The 22,369-nt window shown below is 34.1% G+C and overlaps 2 long non-coding RNA genes across 4 annotated transcripts; both read left to right on the top strand.

Annotated features, from left to right (window-relative positions):
* Positions 1–8,819: 8,819 nt before the first annotated feature.
* LOC123921731 lies at positions 8,820–12,779 on the top strand. 2 transcript variants are annotated; one of them, XR_006814176.1, is made up of 4 exons: positions 9,116–9,718; positions 10,105–10,855; positions 10,975–11,592; positions 11,709–11,868. It is a non-coding gene; the product is annotated as an uncharacterized LOC123921731 (long non-coding RNA). The 2 variants fall into 2 exon arrangements; XR_006814177.1 differs by lacking the exon at positions 10,105–10,855 and adding an exon at positions 12,640–12,779 and having other exon boundaries at positions 8,820–9,718; positions 11,036–12,389.
* A 233-nt stretch (positions 12,780–13,012) lies between these two features.
* Positions 13,013–21,690, top strand: LOC123921730. Of its 2 annotated transcripts, none has more exons than XR_006814174.1 (6): positions 13,013–13,115; positions 13,195–13,275; positions 13,642–13,718; positions 14,247–14,337; positions 14,443–14,577; positions 21,431–21,690. It is a non-coding gene; the product is annotated as an uncharacterized LOC123921730 (long non-coding RNA). The 2 variants fall into 2 exon arrangements; XR_006814175.1 differs by lacking the exon at positions 21,431–21,690 and adding an exon at positions 20,597–20,871 and having other exon boundaries at positions 14,443–14,987.
* The last annotated feature ends 679 nt before the right edge of the window (positions 21,691–22,369 follow it).

Below are 22,369 nucleotides of genomic sequence, written 5' to 3'. Positions count from 1 at the left end.
TTAGATCACATAATCAAAATATAAGTGTAAGTAAAACGATACTTAAACACTTCTCAATATTCATGCATATATCATACATCTATACATATTCATCAACATCTATCATTCCATTATAAGTACATAAAACACATATAATCGAATACTCACACAATCAATTATCAATTATCAAATACGACAATTAGCCAAACATGTGTCACATATCATTTATCATAAAATGCACACATAGCCTAATGCGACTCTAATGCTTCAACTTCATGAATGTCACCCTAGACATTTCTAATGCATGTGGTACCATCTTCTTTATTAGAGTATCTCACCTCTAATATCCTTCTTTATCGGATAAATATAATCCGATATACTTCTTTATTGGAATATCCAATATCCTATTTAATTCATGAATGCATGTATATGTTTTTCATGAATTCACTCACAATTATATAGCATAAAGCTCTTCATTTACTATGTGGAACACTATCCAACATACTTCATCATTAAGATTTAACAAAACCTTAATATACTTCATACACGATTAACAATCATTTAACGATTAGCAATGAGCATTATAAGCATCAACAAGCATCAACAATCATGTAAGAATACCATTAAACCATGTTACAAGTGCCTAATTACACTTACAATCATCAACAAAAATTGTTGTCCCAGGGGCCTTCGCTGAGCGAAGGCTCAGCGAGCCAAAGTGAACAACGCCAGGAAGCCACTGACTCATGGCGAGCAGTAACGAGCATCAGCGAACTATTCGCTGAGCGAAGGCTCAGCGAGCCAAAGCGAACCTCACCAGGGGATCACCTGCTCATGGCGAGCTGCAACGAGCTGTGGCGAGCTGTTCGCCACACGTTAGGCCTAGCCAGTGTCTCCTGTCAAGACAGTTCAAAACTTGCGTTTTCTACACCAAATCACCCAAAAATCCCATTTTCCATGTTATAAATCCCAAAAGAGTTTGTATTCAAGCATAACAAACATGGATAAACACAAAAGGACAGTTCATTTCTCAGATCTACATCATAATCATCGAAAAAGTAAAGATTGACACTTTTTCATCAAAACTCTCAAGAACACAAAGTTCTTGAGTTTAATCTTTCATAAAACTCGTTTTTAACCATTATTTTCGTTCATTAATCATGTTAAAAGCATGTTAAACATATTAAGAACCTTAGGAACGATTTCCATCAAGAAAATTCATTCCAAGCTAAAACGAAAATGGGGTGGAGGAAGTTCGGGTGAGGAGAAATGGACATTCTCCCCTTCCTCGGGTCACCCACGATTAAGGAATCTACTCTCATACCTGGATTCGAAGAAAACACGACGAAGATCTTGAATCCCTAGCTCTTCTTCTTGCCCTAGCTCCCAAGCTCTCTCTCTCTCTCTCTCTCTCTCTCTCTCTCTCTCTCTCTCTCTCTCTCTCTCAAGAACACAAAGAACATGAGAAAAATGAATTTCTCTCTCCCTCTATGCCCATATGGGCGCCCCTCACACACACAAGGCCCATTGGGCCTCAAGCCCAATTGGCTTGGCCCAATAACACGTTAACTCACTCTACTCGCTTAATAACTAAAGTACTCGATAAATAACTCAAGTTATTAACTTAATTAAAATGCCACGTTAAATAAAATATTTTAACACACGAAAACTAATAATTTGAAAATTGGGTCGTTACACTAACCAACTCTAACAAACTACTAACAATCTTCTAACAAACTTCTAACAAACTATATGCTATGCTATTCTACATAAGCTGTACACTAAGCAAAGGTACACAATAACTTAAGGAGATGACTTGTGTAGCAAGCAACGAGTACACAATCACTCAAGGAGGTGACTTGTGTAGCAAGCAACGTAGAACTGTAATAAATAGCATTCTTGAATATTGATGCGATAACCTTCGGTTTGATGTTAATTTTTAAGTCAATGCTACTTACGAAATACTCAGATTATTTTGGTATAATTTCTTTGGAATAAGCTGAAAATTTTAGTAGATATTCCTTAATATTTTTGTGACACATTGACATCCTCTCTTTTTAATTTGTGTAGCATATTAAGGAACTCTATTTTATTCCATAGTCAATCAATTCCTTTCATCATATATTATGTATGTAGTAGTATCCAGTGCTTCTTGGAACTGGTTATTCGCAAACAGAAGTTTTGTTTGATCAGGTGGCTATTGATATTTCTGTATTAAATTGCCTTATGATATCTTGAACAATTATTAAAGGAATTGAAAATTAACGTCCTTCCACCGTACGTTATTATTCATATATATTGAGTCAATTATTATTGAAGTTATTTTATTATCATATAACGATTTGTCCTTGATTTGTGGCTGTTTGAGATAACACTGTTAAAAATCTTTTGATAAAGTCATCGATGTTCATCGACTCTATTTGCAAGGATGAGGTCACACTTTGGAGGTTAGTGGTGCAATTATTTATACTCTTGTAACTTATTATATAATTGCACATTAGGATAAATTCTTTTAAGATATTATCGAATTCTTTTGAAATAATAAACGTGCAATTATATACTAAAGTTTTATTGTTTTTCCAAAATATTCTAAATTAGAAACACTTTATATAATGATTAATTGATTTCACGTTATATACTCCAATTTTTTAAATTTTACTCTATTGAGTGAGAGTATTTCAAGTTTAATATTTTGAGAGTTCTATTCTGGAAAAATATAAATTTAGTGTGACATTGTTTGACATGTCCATTGTGTGATAGAGAAAATAGTTGAATATTTGTTTAAATATTTTAACACTTTTGGATTGGTAATTCAACTATAATTCTCTATCAAGTGGGAGAGTTTAACATGTCAACTATTTATAAATGTTTATAAAGACTTATATTGAGGAGTCCTATGTTATTTATAAAAGTTCAGGACTATTGCTTTATATCCTCAATAATATTCAAATAAAGTCTCATATTATTCCGCTGCATAAATTATTTATTTATTATATTGAGTTGACTGTTTCACAGTAATGATCTCTTATGAGTTGAATAAGAATTGATGATATGAATGTGTTGAAGAAGATGATAAAATGTAGAGAAAAAGAGAGTTTTTATTCATCCACTTGGGGCACAAAAGAAAGGGTTACATTCACTAATTGATGCATCTAGTGCATTTATACTTTGCTTGACACACCAAGCAATTACAATCGCAAAAATTAAAACTAACCCCTAACAAACTCTCTAACTAACTCTAAAGACACTTCTAACTAACCACAATAGTTTGTTAGCTTAACTAACTAACAAACTAACCAATTACTTGCCACCTAAGCTATTGGTTGTAACAAACTTATGGTTACTTACTCAACAAGTAACAACTTAGAGATATGAATTATACAATGAATTTCACAAAATTCAACACTCCCCCTTAATTCATACTCTCTAAGGATCTTATGCACATCAAGCTTTTCAACCTTAAGAAGGTTTCCACTGTCACAGCCTTGGTTAGCACATCTGCAATCTACAGCTCTGTCCTGCAGTGTTCTAGCTTGAGCCTTCCATTGCTTACCTGCTCTCTCAAATAATGGAATCTCATTTCTATATGCTTGCTCCTGCCATGAGCCACTGGATTCTTAGCCAAATTAATTGCAGATAGGTTGTCAACTTTGAGTGTTACTGAACTACACTCCACATTGCTTATCTCTGTGATCAAATTGCTTAACCAAACACCTTGACAAGCACTTAGGGAAGCAGCAATGTATTCAGCTTCACAAGTAGACAGAGCTACCACTGGTTCTTTCCTTGAGCACCATGAAATTGGTGCACCACCATACAGAAAGATGTAGCCAGCTGTGGATTTTCTGTCATCCTTGTCTCCACACCAATTTGAATCAGTGTATCCAACCAAATCAAAGTTGCTTCCATCTGGTGTTTGAAAAACAATTCCATTGTCTAGTGTCCCTTTAATGTACCTTAAGATTCTCTTTGCTGCAGACAAATGAGACATCTTAGGCCTTTCCATGTATCTACTGACTATGCCAACACTATAGGCTATATCAGGCCTAGTGTTGCATAGATACCTCAAAGATCCAATGAGTCTTCTGTACTCAGTTGAATCCACATCTCTTTCATATGTCTCTTTAGTCAACTGAAGCCTTGGTTCTGATGGAGTAAGTGCTGGATTGCATTTATCCATTTCAAACCTCTTCAAAATCTCACTTGCATACTTTCTCTCATGCAATATTAAGCCTTCACTAGTTTTCTGAAATTCAATCCCTAAGAAATATGAAATGTGACCAAGGTCAACCATTTCAAATTCCTTCATCATGTCCACTTTGAATTTGCTGATTTGAGCCTCATTGCTTCCAGTAATTAACAGATCATCAACATATAGGCACAGTAAAATTGTATCACTGGTTGCAGACTTCATCACATACACTCCATGCTCAGTTATACATTTACTGAAGCCAATATCACTCAAAAATCTGTCTATTCTTTTGTTCCAGGCCCTTGGAGCTTGCTTAAGCCCATACAGTGCTTTGTTCAGCTTGTATACCTTTGATTCATTTTCTTTATCTATGAACCCTGGTGGTTGTTTCATAGTAATGATCTCTCTCCCTAACTAAAGACATATAATTATATGTGAAAACTTTTAATTATTGATTCCTATGCAAGAGATTTCGTGCGTTGGTATAGGCCGTTACCATCAAAGTGGGACCGCTTATATTAATTGATGGAATTTTCTTTGTAGTTTGAGGAATGTTTTTAATTGTGACATGTGATTTTCTGCCTAAAGGTGATGATTATATGTTATAATTAAAAATTAATTTAAGATGAATTTATTGGAGGATGTATTGATCGGAGGAATTTGTCTGCCTAAAGGTGACAAATCTCAAAGTTCAATGTATACTCATTGATTAACTCATCTGAGGTTTTGACTGAGGATTTGACCTTAGTTTGTACATTCTGCCCAAAGGTGATTGTAATATTATATTGGCCTCGTTGTGATAACTTCTTGATTTTGAGCTATATCTTGTCCTTGAGATAATTGACTCATGATGTTTTTACTAAGACATTGATCTTAGTTTGTGCATTCTACCCAAAGGTGATTGCACTATTATATTGGTCTCTTATTATAATACTAATGCATTCTGATTTTAATTCAAGTATGAATTTCTCCACATATAATTGTTATGCTTCCATCAAAATTTTGAACATCATAAAAATTATAAGAAATGGAAGCAAGTATTGGAGTTTTCTTTAAAAATTGTGAAGGAACGTTTGGATAAGTGGGAGTTTTAATATACCACTTGATTAGTGGGAGATAACTTATATTCTTTTGATATGCTTGATTAGTGGGAGTTTGAATTTTATATTAACTCCTTTTATAAATTTGAAATTATTTGAAATTTGAAATATAAAAATATTTGAGCTCAGTGTTGTTGGGATCACTATGCCGGTGATCAACACTATTTTGGAGCTGAGGCATTACATAAATAAATATTATAGGTCAGTGTTGTTGGGATCACTATGCTAGTGATCAACACTATTTTGGAGCTGAGGCATTATGTGTAAACATAAATAAATAAATTAAGCTCAGTGTTGTCAGGATCACTTAGCCGGTGATCAACACTATTTTGGAGTTGAGGCATTATGGTATCTTAAGGACCATGTAATTTCTCTGGCTTTGATGCATTTGAGAGAAATTATGTCTAAAATATTGGAGCTCGATGTTGATTAGATCATGATACTGCAGTAGTCAACATCATTTGAGAGCTTGGACTTGTGGTATCTTATGGACCATAAAAATTTCTCTGGCTTTAAGGCATTTGAGAGAAATTGAGGACTGACGAAGAAAATGATAGTATGGTTGTTTGATCACAGACATATCAGTTTCTCGCTACACTCTACACTAATGACTAATCGACGGAGTTTGGTGGTATTTGTAACTATGGGAGGTATTGTATCAATAACGATATAATTGCCGCCATGATTCGATATCATTTAACTTTTGTTGGATGAAGTCTTAATTAGATGTTGCATCTTGGGATCATTGTGGCCACGTTAAAATATGTTATCAACCTGAGAGTCGTTTTCAAAATGTTTTCTCAAATTAAAAATATACAATTGATTTTGCCCAACTGGGAGAATGTTAGAATATTTTCCAATATTTTGTGGGCTACAATCAATTATGAGTTTTGGTTTTAATAAAAACGGGTTGATGTAGTTGTGATCCATTTGATGATGCTTAAGCCCGATAATTGTGATCAGTAATAATGGGCTTGAACACTAAATATGATTTGTGTAGAAACAAAGTGTAGGCCCAACTCTAGAGTCCATGATGGGTGGTACTAGGGTTGTGATCTTATATAAGATTGGCTAGGTCCCATTTGTCGTCATGTACAAACACAGTAAGCTCATTTGTGGTTTTACCCATCAAAGACCTCAAAGACCGGAGCAAGTGATAGGCAAAGGAAGACTTTGTCTAATATATCGATGTTTTCGATATTGGTGTGCTTCCGGTAACGATGATTTGTGATTATGATTATCAAGCAAGTGTGTTTGAATTTCATATAATATGTCGATCTCTAAATTGTTAATTATTACACCTCATTGAAGCCAAGAGTCAAGAACAAATACAACAAGAGGAATATAAAAAGGATGGTCAAACTGTGATCTTTTTTCTTTTTAGTTTTTCAGTTTTAATTATAGGTAATGTGCTTACAATTTTTAAGAATATAGGATAAAGTGTTTCATTGTTTCAAGAAACGTGGAATAGAAAAGAATATTTGGGAGTTCATATGACTTGAATGATAGGCTTCCTGATGTGGTACGATGTGGTGGTACACATAACTGAAGATCACACCGCAATTGAAAATGCAGACCACAATTTAAAACCATATATAGTTTATGTTATTAACAACGTTTACTTTGTACTCCTTCTTTAAATAAGAAAAATTGCATGAAGTCATTCTTAAATATAGTAAAATTTATTATTAAATTATTTTTCTTTCATTACAACATTTTTATTCTATAGCAACGCCTAAAAGTCATTGTGTAATGCACCCTCATCGGTATAAAAAATATGTAAAAAAAACGTTGTTGTCATAGGCTTTGAGAACGGTTTCAGGACGTGGTGTACTAACGCGTTCTCTTAGCCTTTCTCAATCGTTTTTGAGACAGAGAGAGTACTTCTAAATCCACTAAGGTGTTTCTTTACCTATTATGTCGATCAATGCACATAAAATACATTTTTTATTTAAATGGAAACTAAAAGTACGCAAAAATTAAATTGAATAAGAATCAAATTTTTAGTAAAATAATTGTTTACGGTTTATATATACGTTAGCAAAATAGAAAATATAAATCACACAAACGGGCACGCACTAGTCATTTATAAAGTGATTTTTTTTTTAATTACAAGACTTATAAAATTATAAGGATAAAAATGTAATTTAGTTTTATTATCTCTCCCCTCCTTCTCATGAACCAAAGATATTTGCAATTAAATTTCTTCCCTCTCCTCCCCTTCCTTCCCATTCCCTTAGGCTATGTTTGGATTGGTGGTATATGGTGGAATGGAATGGAATGGAAAGGTAAATAATTGAATTCCATTGTTTGGATTTGCAAAAAGCTGATGGAATGGAATCAAACCCAATGGAACCAATTCCATTGTATACCACTCAATCCTCCAATTTTCCATTTCCCCCAATTTGGGGTGTATCCAATGGAATGGAATTTCATATTTTTTATATTACCTTTTTACCCTTATTCTATTTGTCTCTTCCTCTTCTCAAATACTCATATTTCACGCAAGAAAGATTTATTTCTTCACAACAATCTCTACTTCACCTCTTCCTCTGTGTTCTTCTAGACCCCTCTGTGAGTTAGTTTCTTCACCACTCACAACTTTATTAGCCTATGATGTTTTTAGTTTTATTGAAACGACATTTGCGGTCATGTTTACTTTTTACCTATTCTTAGCTTAGCCAAAAGAATGTGTTATTCTTAACTATTTCTTGGCAAATTAGTTGCTCTTATCCTTATCCATTTCAAAATTAAATTCAAAACTACCGGTTATTTTTCCTTAACATTTTCTCTTTGTCTCTCTTTTTTTTTGGCCTCATCGTGCTACCTTCATGTTCCTTTTTACCACTAAATCAATGAAAATCTTCTGAACGTGCTCATATAATTGCTTTAAGTGAACAAAATAGCTTTCATTAGTTTACAACAAACAACTTGTTTGTTTGCTTATAAAATTCCAAATTATTTTTCAAGTTATCAGTTTTATGATATTGCGGATGGTGAAATTCATGTACTAGTGATACAGCAAATTGCATATGTAGGTTTTGATAATATGTAAATTCACAAAGAAATATGGAAATTAAATAAGTCTTGATCATCAGTATAGTTAATTAAATAAGACAATTCATAGTTGAAAAAACCTTCAAATTGATATTCAATGTTGAAGTTATTGCCTATAGCATATGTTTTATAATAAGGGTAAAATTGGAATAAAAATGTTATATTTTATTCCATTCCGTTCACTTCCCAAACAATGGAGTGGTAATTTTGTTCCATTCCATCATTGAATATCCAAACAATGGAACGAAATTTGTGTTTCATTCTGTTCCGCTCCATTTCATCCCATTATTTTCCATTCCGCTTCATTCCGTTATATACCATCAATCCAAACATAACGTTAGTTAAAATCCCTCCCCTCTTCTCCCCTCAATTTGAACCAAACAGACCCTAACCGTAAAAAAAAAAAACAAAAAAAAAGAAGAAAGAAGAGAAATAACCACGTTTTAGGTTTATTTCATTAGGCGTTCCTATTTTTCACGGAATCACATTGATTCATTCTCTCTTCTATAATCTCTCAAATTCATTCATTCTTGAAGAGAAATAACCATCATCACGCGTTATGTAACAAATGATTTCGACGATTGGGTAAACGTTCAGATATGACGCTTGAGGTCTCCGACGGTGCCGTTTTGGTTCGAATAGGTTAAAGAATGTTGGTGTGACGGTCAATTATAGCGATAATTGTTTCTTCGCAAACGGGTCTCAAAGAGGGATATGAATTGAGAAGTGAATCGGCGTCGTATTCCTTTTCGAAGGTATTGATTTATTTATAAATTATTCTGCAATTTTAGATTTCTTTATTATCAAAGAAACTTATACAATTTTTGCATTCTTGATTATCCAACAAGTTTATGCAATTTTCGTAATTCTTGATAACCCTAAAGGAATTTGTGTTGAAATATTTTAATCCAATTCATTCTAGACTATTATAAATTGTCGCTCAGAAATAGCATAAATTTTGAAACTATTGGATGCCTAAATGACCTGAAAGGATATATTTGTTCCATCAATGTTGTTTTCCATGTCGTCTGTCCAAATGAACCTTACTCATAATGTAAAAAGTTGGATGCCATATTGATATGAATTTTTTATTCAATGAAGTATTAAGAATACTTTACTTGCGATATTGATGCCTAGATGATTCTAATGATGCCTAACAATGCCTTCAATTTGCTTGTGAATTGATGCCTCAATGACCCTAAATGAAGTATTACGAATATTTTAGATGCGATATTGATGCCTCAATGAACCTAATGATGACTTTAATTTACTTGTGATATTTGATGCCTCAATGCCGATTGATGCCTTCAATTTGCTTGTGATATTGTTGCCTATGGATACTTTCTTGATGGGATGAATCCACTGAAGGATTTGCATGTTTTAGATCATTGTGAGTTATCTTTCTAATATCTTTCTTATATATATCCATTTAAGAAATTCTAGCTAGCAATACACTATTTGATGCCCTTTTTATTATGACAAATTTTATGTGGGATCTACTAAACTAAAAACTTGGATCCACACTTTATTAGTTGCCCTCATATAAAATTTATCTAATAATGATGTGTGTGTCAATAGAGAGAGTATGCTAAAATGTGTGGGTTTTAGCTCAAGTTGGTTGATCTTTGCATGATCATGTACAACTCTGGTTTTGCACCTTTTTTGGACAATGTCGCTTAAAGCTAAGTCTTAAGTTAAAACTTGAAAATGTTATGCAGCTACATAGTTACATGCTTTTTATTTATTTACTACTTACTTATGTTACATTGTTTTTAGCTTTGCAAACGTTGAAATGTCCTATTATAAGAGGAGCAGGGCTAGAGGCACGTTAGGGTCATACCATAACAGTTGTTGGCCAATCACTCTTCATCTTTGGTGGATGTTGAAAATCTGCTGATAATTACAATGAGGTTTACATATTGAATACAGATAATTTTTCCTCATCATACTACGATAAGGTTGGTTGTTGATTAAGTTATTTTAGTACACAATAAGCGCCCTTTAACATTTAAGTGACACCTAATGTAGGTGACATGAAGTATGATAAATTGACCAGGATTTCCTATTCTGTTGACTATTTTTGCAAACAGTTAAAAGTAGTCATACTGCCTATTTCTTTTTTTGAGGCTCATTATAATTTCTTGTTTGGATACATAGGGAGAACTATGTAGCTGGCATTATTTGGATATTGATGTCTCAATGACCCTAATAATGACTTGAATTTATTTGCAATACTGATGACTCGATGTCCCTACAGATGCCATGAATTTACTTGCGGTATTGATGCCTCGATGACCCTAATGATGCCTTAAATTTACTTGCAATATTGATGCCTCGATGACCCTACAGATGCCTTGAATTTACTTGCGATATTGATGGCTCGATGATCCTACTGATGCCTCAACGACCCTAATGATGCCTTGAATTTACTTGCTATATTGTTGCCTCGATGACCCTAATGATGCCTTGAATTTACTTGCCATATTTTTGCCTCGATGACCCTAATGATGTCGTGAATTTAATTGCGGTATTGATGTCTTGATGACCCTATTTAAATGAAGTATTACGAATACTTAACTCATAATTTAAAAGTTGCCTTATTGCGATATTGATATGAATTTTTATTCATTCATAATGCAAGGATAGAGCTAAATGAATACTTTAGATGCGATATTGCTGCCTTGACGAGTCCAAAATTTATTTGCAGTATTAATGCATCAATGACCCTGCTGATGCCTTGAATATTCTTGTGATATTGATGCCTCGATGACCCTAATGATGCTTTGATTTTACTTACGATACTGATGCCTCGATATTGATGCCTCAATGACACTAATGATGCTTTGAGGATACTCGCAAAAACTTCACAAGCCATCTTTATGATGCTCTGAGTCAAAAGAAAGTTGAAACCTTCATAGACATAAATGAGCTTGAAAAAGGAGATGAGATCTCGCCAACACTCATCAAAGCCATTGAGGAGTCATATGTATCTATTGTCATCTTCTCACAAAACTGTGCTTCGTCAAAATGGTGTTTGAATGAGCTCAAAAAGATTCTAGAATGCAAGAAATATACGGAACAGATTGTGATTCCTGTTTTTTGCAACATAGATCCATCACATGTGAGAAAGCAGATCGGGAGTTACAAGGATGCCTTTGCAAAACATAACTGAGATTCGAAGAACAATAATGATATGTTGCAGAAATGGAAAGCTGCTCTCACCGAGGCAGCTAGTTTAGTTGGTTGGGACTTTCAAAATTACAAGTAAATATAAGTAACTATCCAGCTTTCTACATATGATGATTTGTATGTTTCAAAAAGTATATGTAAACTCAATAACAACTTCATATCTTGTGCACGTTTGGTTTTCTAATTTTTAGGACTGAATCAGACTTCATTAAGGCCATTGTCGAAGATGTTTTGCAGAAACTGAACCTTCGATACCAATATGAAATTAAGGGGTTTGTTGGAATTGAGAAGAATTTTGAAAAAATTGAATCAAAACTGAAAATTGGGTCAAATGATGTAGAGTCCTTGGAATATGGGGCATGGGTGGCATAGGAAAGACCACCCTTGCTGAGGCTTTATATGCTAAACTGTATTCCCAATTCAAAGGTCATTGCTTCCTCAATGTAAAGGATGAATCAAACAAGTATGGACTTAATGTTTACACAATAAATTTATTTCTACATTGTTAGAGGAAGATAATCTTCATCCTGATGCACCCTTTTTAGAAACCCCTTTCTCTGTGAGAAGGATTGCACGTAAAAAAAAGTTTTCATTATGTTGGATAACATGGAAAACGTAGAGCAAATAGAAGATCTTATCCTTAAAATTGATGGGTTGGGACCGGGTAGTAGGGTCATTATTACAACTAGAGGAAAGCAAATATTAAGTCAGTTCAGTAAATGTGAAATATATGAGGTTAAGGAATTGAACAAACATGATTCTCTGGAATATATTAAGTCAGTTGTTGTCTGGAATTCTGCAACAAAGAAGATGAAGAGAAATATGAAGAAGCAACACGCACCATGAAGGAAGCGGCAGACTCAAACTTAGAAGTAAGGGCTTCCAGATCAATTCTATTTTGTTTTATTTCCTTCAATTTGATGTTGCTTCTTTGAGTGGTTATGTTTTCATTTCAGAATTCAATTTTATCAGAAAATGAGTTTCATAATTCAATTATCAGACTAAAATCAAACTAAAATCAATGATTACTTTGTTGTTTTTGTTTAGTTTTGTCTTTTCTATTTCCATTTGATAACTAATATGAAATATGATATATGATATGAATATTTTCAAAATCTGTAGAATTCTGCATCAATTCCAAGTGAAACCTCAAAATGATGGTGGACACAATTTTTCGTTCAAGATTCAAGTTAAATTGTGTGAAGGGTAAGGGTATCCAATGATTTTGATCTCTTGCTGTAAATTCAAAGAATTGAGTAATCCAAAGGTATCAATATGATATCGTTTAATCTTTACTTTACTTTACATTTACTTTTACATCTTATATGATTAAATTAGAATATTAATTTACCTTCTATTGATACTCTACATGAAATCATATATGCATATTTCATGATATCTATTAATCTGTATGATATTCTTTTTTGGTTATTTTCACTCTCAAAATGTTAAATAATGACATAAGATTGTTTCATTTTCACTCTCCATTATTTATAGGCCAGAAAAAATGAACTCTCATATTTGGTTACATGCTGCATGATTGAAGGTTTATGAAGGGATCCTACATCCATATGACAAAGGACTATCATACCATCATGGTGAGTTTGCTTTTAGTTTTGCATTGGTAAAATCATGGATGTTGGTTATTCGATTTTCTAATCGTTCTTTCGGTAACAGGAGCTGGAGAAGAAGAGAAAGGAATTATTTGCAGGAATTATTTATAACTATACGACAAAGAGCATAACACTTGCTTATGAGGTATTTTATTTTAACTTATTTTCTTTATGACTATAGTCTTTATTGAAATCTATTGAATTTATTGATTTTTGTTTATTTCTTAAAAAAAAAAATGATTTAGAGTTGTATGCTCACTTTATTGAAAAGGAACTAAATATGCATCTATACGGTGTTCATCTAATTGCATCACTATTATCTTTTCTCTAACCAGCTTTATGAAACATGTCCAGTTAACCATAAGTGAGAATTGAGAAAAATTTTGTCTTTTGATTACCATTGTTTTTATTATGAAAGGTTATTTTCTTTATTGTGAATCTAATTTCCCTATTCGGCGGGTTGTGCTATAATTTCTAATTTCTAATTACATCATTTTTTGGTGTTGTTAAGAGTTATTGATGGATTTGGAGGTAGATCTATGTTCTCTCATTCAACTCATGGCTTTGTAGTATTGTTTTTCACAGTAGGTAAGTTACTTATGCATATATATATTTTTAGTATTAGTATTTTGTACTGATATTATATATGACATGTTGATTGATGCAGAAACCAATTCTTATGTTAGTTTTGAGATGTCATTGATATATTACATTTAATTGCATCAGTACTAGCTTTTATTTCACATTTCATTTCTTTTATGTGATTTTTCATGTTTTGCTAATGATAATTTTCAGTGGTAAAAGCTTAATTGTTTTGCTAATGATAATTTTCCATGTTTCAAATCATATCATTTAAGAATTTTGCTTATTTATCTTTGTACTACAAATTGATTTTTGCATTAGTATTGTTGTTATCGAGGATTAGTGTTCGCTTTGCTAGAGGAATTCACTATATCATGAATTACAATAGGATTGTTCGCTGCGATTGAATTTGATTTAAATTTGTTTCAATTGATTGTTCTCTATTTTGTTTATTGGTTTCATTCTTTTACCTTGAGTTATATTTTCAAAAGTGCGGGTTACACTTCTTAATATCTTATTTTTCTGTCAAACAAGATGATTTATACGTTGACACCTATATATCAGTACAATTGGAGTGGACTTTGTAAGCATTCACATCCACCACTTAACCTCTGCAAATCTCTGGGTAAATTAATTCTTCATTGTATGTGCTGGAAATTGATTTGTTGTATTATCTGGTCTACACACTATATGGCTGAAAAAGTGTATTATGTTCTGAACTTATTTTCAGTTTCTATTGGTTAAGAAGATTACATAATGCAAGTATAGCTAAAGTGTGGAATATTTATCTGTTTTATAAGATCTGAAGGGAAGCTGTTAGCAAGCTTAGTTAACGAGGATTGACACTGGAAAGATAATGTAGAAGGTAATGCAATACTTGCCTTTGTAAGTTTCTATTGTTATACACTAGAAAGATAATGTAGGAAGTAATACATGTTGCATTAGGTTAGATCGGTAATTAATAATATGGGGTGGAAATGCATTCAAAGAATTCCCTGTTTCAAGTTTGAATGCAAGCTGTTTTTTTTTTTTTATTTTGAACACAAATCATACACTCTATTGATGGTTTATTGATTAAAGTGATGGCATGGTGCCATTGGCCTTCCTTTACATTGTGTGAGTAGATATCTTGCTATAGATTTCTATGTTTAGCTTGCACTAGATTTTGTGATGCTAGAGCAAGATATGAGTAGGAATTTCTCAAAGTTATCGAGTCACCATTGGTATGAGAGAAATTGTACACTAAGATAGTTAGTTTTGGTTGTAAGATTTTAGGTGGTACGAAAATTGACCAAGAGGAGTTGAAAATCAACACAAGTGACATTCAAAGGGAAGTTAATGGCGTGGGGACTGTTTGGAATCCTCATCAAGGGCTGAGTTTAATTACTTGGCTATTTTAAGCATTTTCATCAATTAAGACAAATAAAATTCAGCCATTTAAAGCCTTTCCAAGATGGTTACAAAAGAAGCATAAATGGGACACTCAAGGCCTTAAATAGGCGTGTGACTAATCATGGAAAATGAGTATCAGGAGCTGATTGCATTAAGTCATTTTATTTCTAGTTAATTGCATTTTTATTACTAGTTTTATTGTGTTTAATTAGGCCTTACTGTTTTTTTTGGCCATATATGCATGTAATTTGATCATTTGCAATTATTCAATAAAACAAGAACATTTCAGTCCAATTAGAAATTGTGTCTACAATTTTCGCCTGATTATTTGCAAGCGTCGCCTTGAAAATAGTCCGATTAGCTCAATTGGTGTTGAGTGCTAATCTCGTGTTAGGCTATTGGTGTAGTTTAACATTGCTTATTTCCTTGCTGTTTTCGCTAAAACCCAACAAACAAACACCTAAAACACTAATAGAATTCGACTAATAAGGGTGGTACCTAGTACCTTCGTTATTGGTTGTTTGCTTCCGTTACCACACCCTGATTCGTATCATTAGTGGCATCAGAGCACGGTTCTGATTCCGTGTTACGTGACAACAATGGATTTCAACAGTGATGATTTCATGGACAAATTGCGTGAAGCCTTAAGGAACGTTGACATGAGAGATGAACGATGGAGGCCTAGAAGGGGTGAACCACGTCCAAACGTGGATGAGTTCAAAATCACCGAACTACCTGAATTTAATGGTAGTGCAGACCCGGAGGTTTATTTAGAATGGGAGCGCAAGATTGATAGAATGTTTGATTTCAAGGATCTTGATGATGAGAAACGTTGCAAATATGCGATTCTGAAACTTAGCAAAAGTGCATCGTTGTGGTATGAGGGTTTGAAGGCTAGAAGGACACGAGATGGGAAGGAGAAAATCCACTCTTGGGAGTCCTTGAAGAGGAAGTTGCGCAAAAGATGTGTACCATCAAACCACCGACTGAATTTGTATAAAAAGATTGCAGATTTGGTGCAAGGCAAAATGAGTGTCACTGAATACATTGATGAGTTTGAGAACCTATGCCTAATGGGTGAAGTGGAGGAAAATGAAGAGCAAAGAATGAGCCGTTTCCTTCGTGGGCTGAATAAGAACATAGCTTTTGCTGTTGAGCTATGTAATTACACAGATTTCACCACTTTGTGCACCTTGTGTTTGAAGATTGAAAATCAAAACAAGAGTAGATATAATGCTGGGAGTTCTAGTGGTTGGTCCAAGGGAGGTGTGTCGGGTAGTGCAAATCCAGCCCCTAACACTAAACCAATGGTGAATCAACCGAAACAAAGTGAGGCCGCTCCTAAACAACCCATTGCCACGGCCAAGGAGACTAATCTGTCAAAGGTTAGGTGTTTCAAGTGTCAAGGCTTTGGACACTTTGCTAGGGCTTGTCCTAATCAACGAGTTGTGACCCTCCGAGAAGCAATTAGCATGCGTGATGAGTTGATGAAGGAAGAAGAAGAATCTGGTGGCAATATTGAAAGTGATGGAGTTGAAATTGTTGAAGATGATGATGATGAGGTAGAAGTATATGGACCTCCCATATATGATACCTTGATGCTAAGAACTTTGCAAGTCAAGGCTGTACCCGTGGAAGGAGATCAAAGAAATCAAATCTTCTACACTAAGGGTCAAGTGAAAGATAAGTGGTGTAGTATCATTGTGGATGGAGGTAGTTGTACCAATGCGGCTTCAACTGAAATGGTGTCTAAATTAGGATTGCTCACAACAAAACATCCTAAGCCTTATGCGCTACATTGGTTGGACAATGGAAGTAGCATAAATGTTACAAGGCAGACGCGTGTGGGACTAACCATGGGATCTTATGTTGATGAAATCTTGTGTGATGTGGTACCTATGGATGCAAGTCACATACTTTTGGGACGCCCTTGGCAATTTGATAGGGATGTCACGCATAGAGGAAGGTCCAATGAGCATGAATTGAACTTCAATGGCAAGAGGATTGTGTTGAAACCAATGGCATCAAATGAAGTCCGTTCCATGATTACAAAAAGAGGTAAAAAGCCTAGCCTCACTATGTTTGCTACTGAAAATGAAGTGAAGGATGCTATTGATAATGGTGAATTAGTCTACATGTTGGTTGCAAAGAATGCTAAGCAAGACGATGTAGAGACTCCTCTTAAACAACAATTGGAGGCTGTTTTGGGTGAGTATGAAGATATGTTTCCAAGTGAACTACCAAATGGTTTGCCACCTATCCGTGGGATTGAGCATCAAATTGATCTAATTCCGGGAGTTCCATTACCAAACAAGGCTGCATATAGGTGTAATCCAGAGGAGACAAAGGAGTTGCAACGGCAAATTGAAGAATTGATAAGCATGGGTTATGTGCGTGAATCAATGAGCCCATGTGCTGTTCCGACATTGTTGGTTCCTAAGAAGGATGGATCATGGAGAATGTGTATTGATAGTAGGGCGGTGAACAACATAACCATCAAATATCGTTTTCCCATTCCAAGACTAGATGATATGCTTGATGAGTTACATGGATCGGTTATCTTCTCAAAAATTGATCTAAGGAGTGGATATCACCAAATCAGAATGCGTGAAGGTGATGAATGGAAGACGGCATTCAAGACTAAGCATGGTCTATATGAATGGCTAGTTATGCCATTTGGGCTCACAAATGCACCTAGCACCTTTATGAGGCTCATGAACGAAGTACTCAAGCCTTTTTTGGGTAAGTTTGTTGTTGTTTATCTTGATGACATATTGGTGTATAGCAAATCTATTGAGGAGCATTTCACTCATTTGAAACAAATCTTTGAGACCCTAAGAGCACAAAAACTATATGGGAAGAAGGAAAAGTGTGATTTCTTGGTTGAAAGTGTGGTGTTTCTTGGATATGTGGTGTCTAAAGATGGAGTATCCGTTGATCAAACAAAAGTGGATGCTATCAAGACTTGGCCGAGCCCTACAACAGTTTCGGAGGTGAGATCTTTCCTTGGTCTTGCATCATTTTATCGGCGCTTTATCCAGAATTTTAGCACTATAGCAAGTCCTATGACCGAATGTTTGAAGAAGGGTGCGTTTGGGTGGAATGAACAAGCACAAAAGGCTTTTGAATTGATCAAGTTAAAGCTTTGTGAAGCTCCTGTTTTAGCTTTACCCGATTTCACTCAACCATTTGAAGTTGAATGTGATGCTAGTGGAGTTGGCATTGGGGCTGTTTTGATACAAAACAAAAGGCCTATAGCTTATTTTTCGGAGAAATTGGGAGGAGCCAGATTGAACTATTGCACCTATGACAAAGAGTTCTATGCCATTGTGAGAGCTCTTGATCATTGGAATCATTATTTGCGTTCTAATCACTTTATATTACATTCAGATCATGAGTCTTTGAAGTATATCAATGGGCAACAAAAGTTGAGTCCAAGGCATGCTAAATGGGTTGAATTTCTTCAATCTTTTAATTTCTCTTCAAAATACAAAGATGGTAAGAGTAATGTGGTGGCTGATGCACTTTCAAGGAGGTATGCTTTAATTTCAATTCTTGAAACTCGCTTACTTGGTTTTGAGACTTTGAAAGATTATTATAAAGAAGATGTGGATTTTGGTGAAATATACTCTAATTGTGAGAATGGAGCATTTGGAAAGTACATAGTGCAGGATGGATTTTTATTCAAGGAGAATCGGCTTTGCATCCCAAGGCATTCAATTCGTGAGTTACTAGTTCGTGAAGCTCATGGTGGAGGTTTGGCTGGTCATTTTGGCATTACAAAGACCTTGGAGATTTTAAAAGAACACTTTCATTGGCCAAAGATGTTAGGAGATGTGCAAAAAGTCATTAGCAAGTGTGTTACTTGTCATATGGCAAAGAGTTCTTTCAAACCAGGGGCGTATACTCCCTTGCCAACGCCTAGTGGTCCTTGGATGGATGTGAGCATGGATTTCATTGTGGCTTTGCCCCGTACACAGCGAGGTAAAGATGCTATTATGGTTGTTGTTGATAGGTTTTCAAAGATGGCACATTTTGTAGCTTGTCACAAAACAGATGATGCTAGTAATGTTGCTGATTTGTACTTTCGTGAGATTGTACGTTTACATGGAGTTCCTAAAACTATTGTTTCCGATCGTGATTCAAAGTTTTTGAGTTATTTTTGGAACACATTATGGAGGAAATTAGGTACTAAGTTGCTGTTTAGTACTTCCCATCACCCTCAAACCGATGGACAAACCGAGGTGACTAATAGAACTCTTGGTACTTTGCTGCGTGGTTTGGTTAGTAAAACTCAAAAGGATTGGGACTTGAAGCTAGCTCATGCTGAATTTGCCTACAACCGGTCCCCTACATATGCTACTAATCATTCTCCTTTTGAAGTTGTTTATGGTGTGAATCCTTACTTGCCATTGGATTTGATAGTTATGCCAAAAGAGGAGTTAGTTCATCCAGATGCCGAGGCCAAACTCAAAGCAATGATCAAGCTACATAAGCAAGTGCAAGAAAGAATCAAGGCCGTGAATGAAGTTTACAAGCAAAGGTCCAAGAATAAGAAGCCTAAGTTATTCAATGAAGGTGATCTTGTGTGGGTCCATTTGAGAAAAGAAAGATTCCCAAGCAAGAGAAAGAATAAGCTCATGCCTAGAGCTGATGGTCCTTTCAAAGTTATATCAAAGATCAATGACAATGCATACAAGATTGATTTGCCCGGAGAATATGGAGTACATGCTACTTTCAATGTTGGAGATCTCTCACCGTATTTAGATGATGATGGTATTCAAGAATTGAGGTCAATTCCTTTCAAAGGGGGAGGGGATGGTACGAAAATTGACCAAGAGGAGTTGAAAATCAACACAAGTGACATTCAAAGGGAAGTTAATGGCGTGGGGACTGTTTGGAATCCTCATCAAGGGCTGAGTTTAATTACTTGGCTATTTTAAGCATTTTCATCAATTAAGACAAATAAAATTCAGCCATTTAAAGCCTTTCCAAGATGGTTACAAAAGAAGCATAAATGGGACACTCAAGGCCTTAAATAGGCGTGTGACTAATCATGGAAAAGGAGTATCAGGAGCTGATTGCATTAAGTCATTTTATTTCTAGTTAATTGCATTTTTATTACTAGTTTTATTGTGTTTAATTAGGCCTTACTGTTTTTTTTGGCCATATATGCATGTAATTTGATCATTTGCAATTATTCAATAAAATAAGAACATTTCAGTCCAATTAGAAATTGTGTCTACAATTTTCGCCTGATTATTTGCAAGCGTCGCCTTGAAAATAGTCCGATTAGCTCAATTGGTGTTGAGTGCTAATCTCGTGTTAGGCTATTGGTGTAGTTTAACATTGCTTATTTCCTTGCTGTTTTCGCTAAAACCCAACAAACAAACACCTAAAACACTAATAGAATTCGACTAATAAGGGTGGTACCTAGTACCTTCGTTATTGGTTGTTTGCTTCCGTTACCACACCCTGATTCGTATCATTAGGTATTCATTCTAATTCTAAATTATAACAGACATGAATTTTGTTATAATGTGTTTCACTGCCATAATCTACCATGTTAGTTATAAGTAATATGTTGGATTGTTAGTCATAAGATTCAATGTTTCCTCATAGTCATAAGATTCAATGTTTCCTCATTAATGTTAATGGGTGAAGTGTAGCTTCATAATAATGAAGCAGGCTGAGTATATCTTTGAATTGACAATAAGATTGGCTGAATCGCGGTGTACCAGGGTGATTTTAGTAAAAACTATACTTTTGAGGTTCAACAAAATTAGTGTTATCATGATTTTTATAAATCCAGTCTTTTCAAACATGTAAGTATGTAACAAAGCTTATCATGACAAGTCTGTTGCAGCAGGACCAAATGGAGACTTAAGCACAGACTAATCCCTTTCGTTAGACTCAAATGAACATGTTGTAGATGGTATATTATACTAAGTTCCAACTTCAATCACTCACCCTTCCTCAACGTAGTTCTTATCTCTCCCAACAAATTGCATATTAGCATAGTGTATTTTCTATTTTCTAATTAATTCATTGCATCATAAACCTTGGGAGTGCTCTAGATGTAAATAAATAATAGCATGATAGATATCAATTCTTAATGAGAAATTCTTCATATTTATTATCTTTTAATATTTCCTTGACCATTTAATTTAGTATGAACTGGTTGGCCTTAATTTTTGTTCAATTTCCACTACGCCATAGCCACTATATTACAACACTGTTTAAAAATTTGATTATTAAATATAAGTATTTTCTTATTGTGTTTTGTTTACTAATGATCCTTTTTTTTTTTTTTGTATTTTTTACAGATTAATTTGGTTTTACATCTAAGGGAGATTTGTAGGCCGAAATACAGACATAGCTGCAAAATTGGTTCTAAACTTCTAAAGGATTTATGCATGATAATACAATGTTTAAAAAGGATTTTATATAGTTTCATTCGATCTTAATGGTCTTAACTTTGTTTAGTTCATAAGTTTATCTCTGAATAGAATTTTAAAAGATGTCTTGAATGAAAATAAAGAAGACATTATTAAAATATAACATTAAGTTTTGCTCTGTTATGATATATCTACTACATTAGTATCTCACAGTTTTCTCTACTCATCTGATTTATTATGTTGACATGTTTAAATGTACGTTCTTAACTCCTAAACTAAACCAGATTAACTACAATTTAGGAATTTTAACTTCTATGTATTATCGATTCAATCTTATCCAATTAGATTGATTGCAACTTAAGAATTCCAATTTTAATGATAAAATGGTTCAATCTCATCTAATTACATTAATTTTCACTTAGAAATTTTAACTTCATAATACAACAGAGTAATATAATTTAAGTTTTAGCATCAATAAATTCCAAATTTTATATCTCTAAAAAATACGCGGGGGGCTCGGCAGAGCTATACGATTTTATGTAGTCTTTATTAAACACACGAGAGGATGTACAATTTTGACTTTTGAATCTTATTTTGAGTTTTTTTTTATCAGGTGGTTTTTTATTTTCTAACTCAAGGTGATATCTCATCTAATTACATTAATTTTCACTTAGAAATTTTAACTTCATAATACAACAGAGTAATATAATTTAAGTTTTAACATCAATAAATTCCAAATTTTATATCTCTAAAAAATACACGGGGGGCTCGATAGGGCTATACGATTTTATGTAGCTTTTATTATATGTAACGACCCAATTTTCAAATTATTAATTTTTATGTGTTAAAATATTTTATTAACGTAGA

Source organism: Trifolium pratense, linkage group LG4 (genome assembly GCF_020283565.1).
Source record: "Trifolium pratense cultivar HEN17-A07 linkage group LG4, ARS_RC_1.1, whole genome shotgun sequence".
NCBI classification, from domain to species: Eukaryota; Viridiplantae; Streptophyta; class Magnoliopsida; order Fabales; family Fabaceae; genus Trifolium; species Trifolium pratense.
This window is presented reverse-complemented; position numbering and strand designations above follow the sequence as displayed.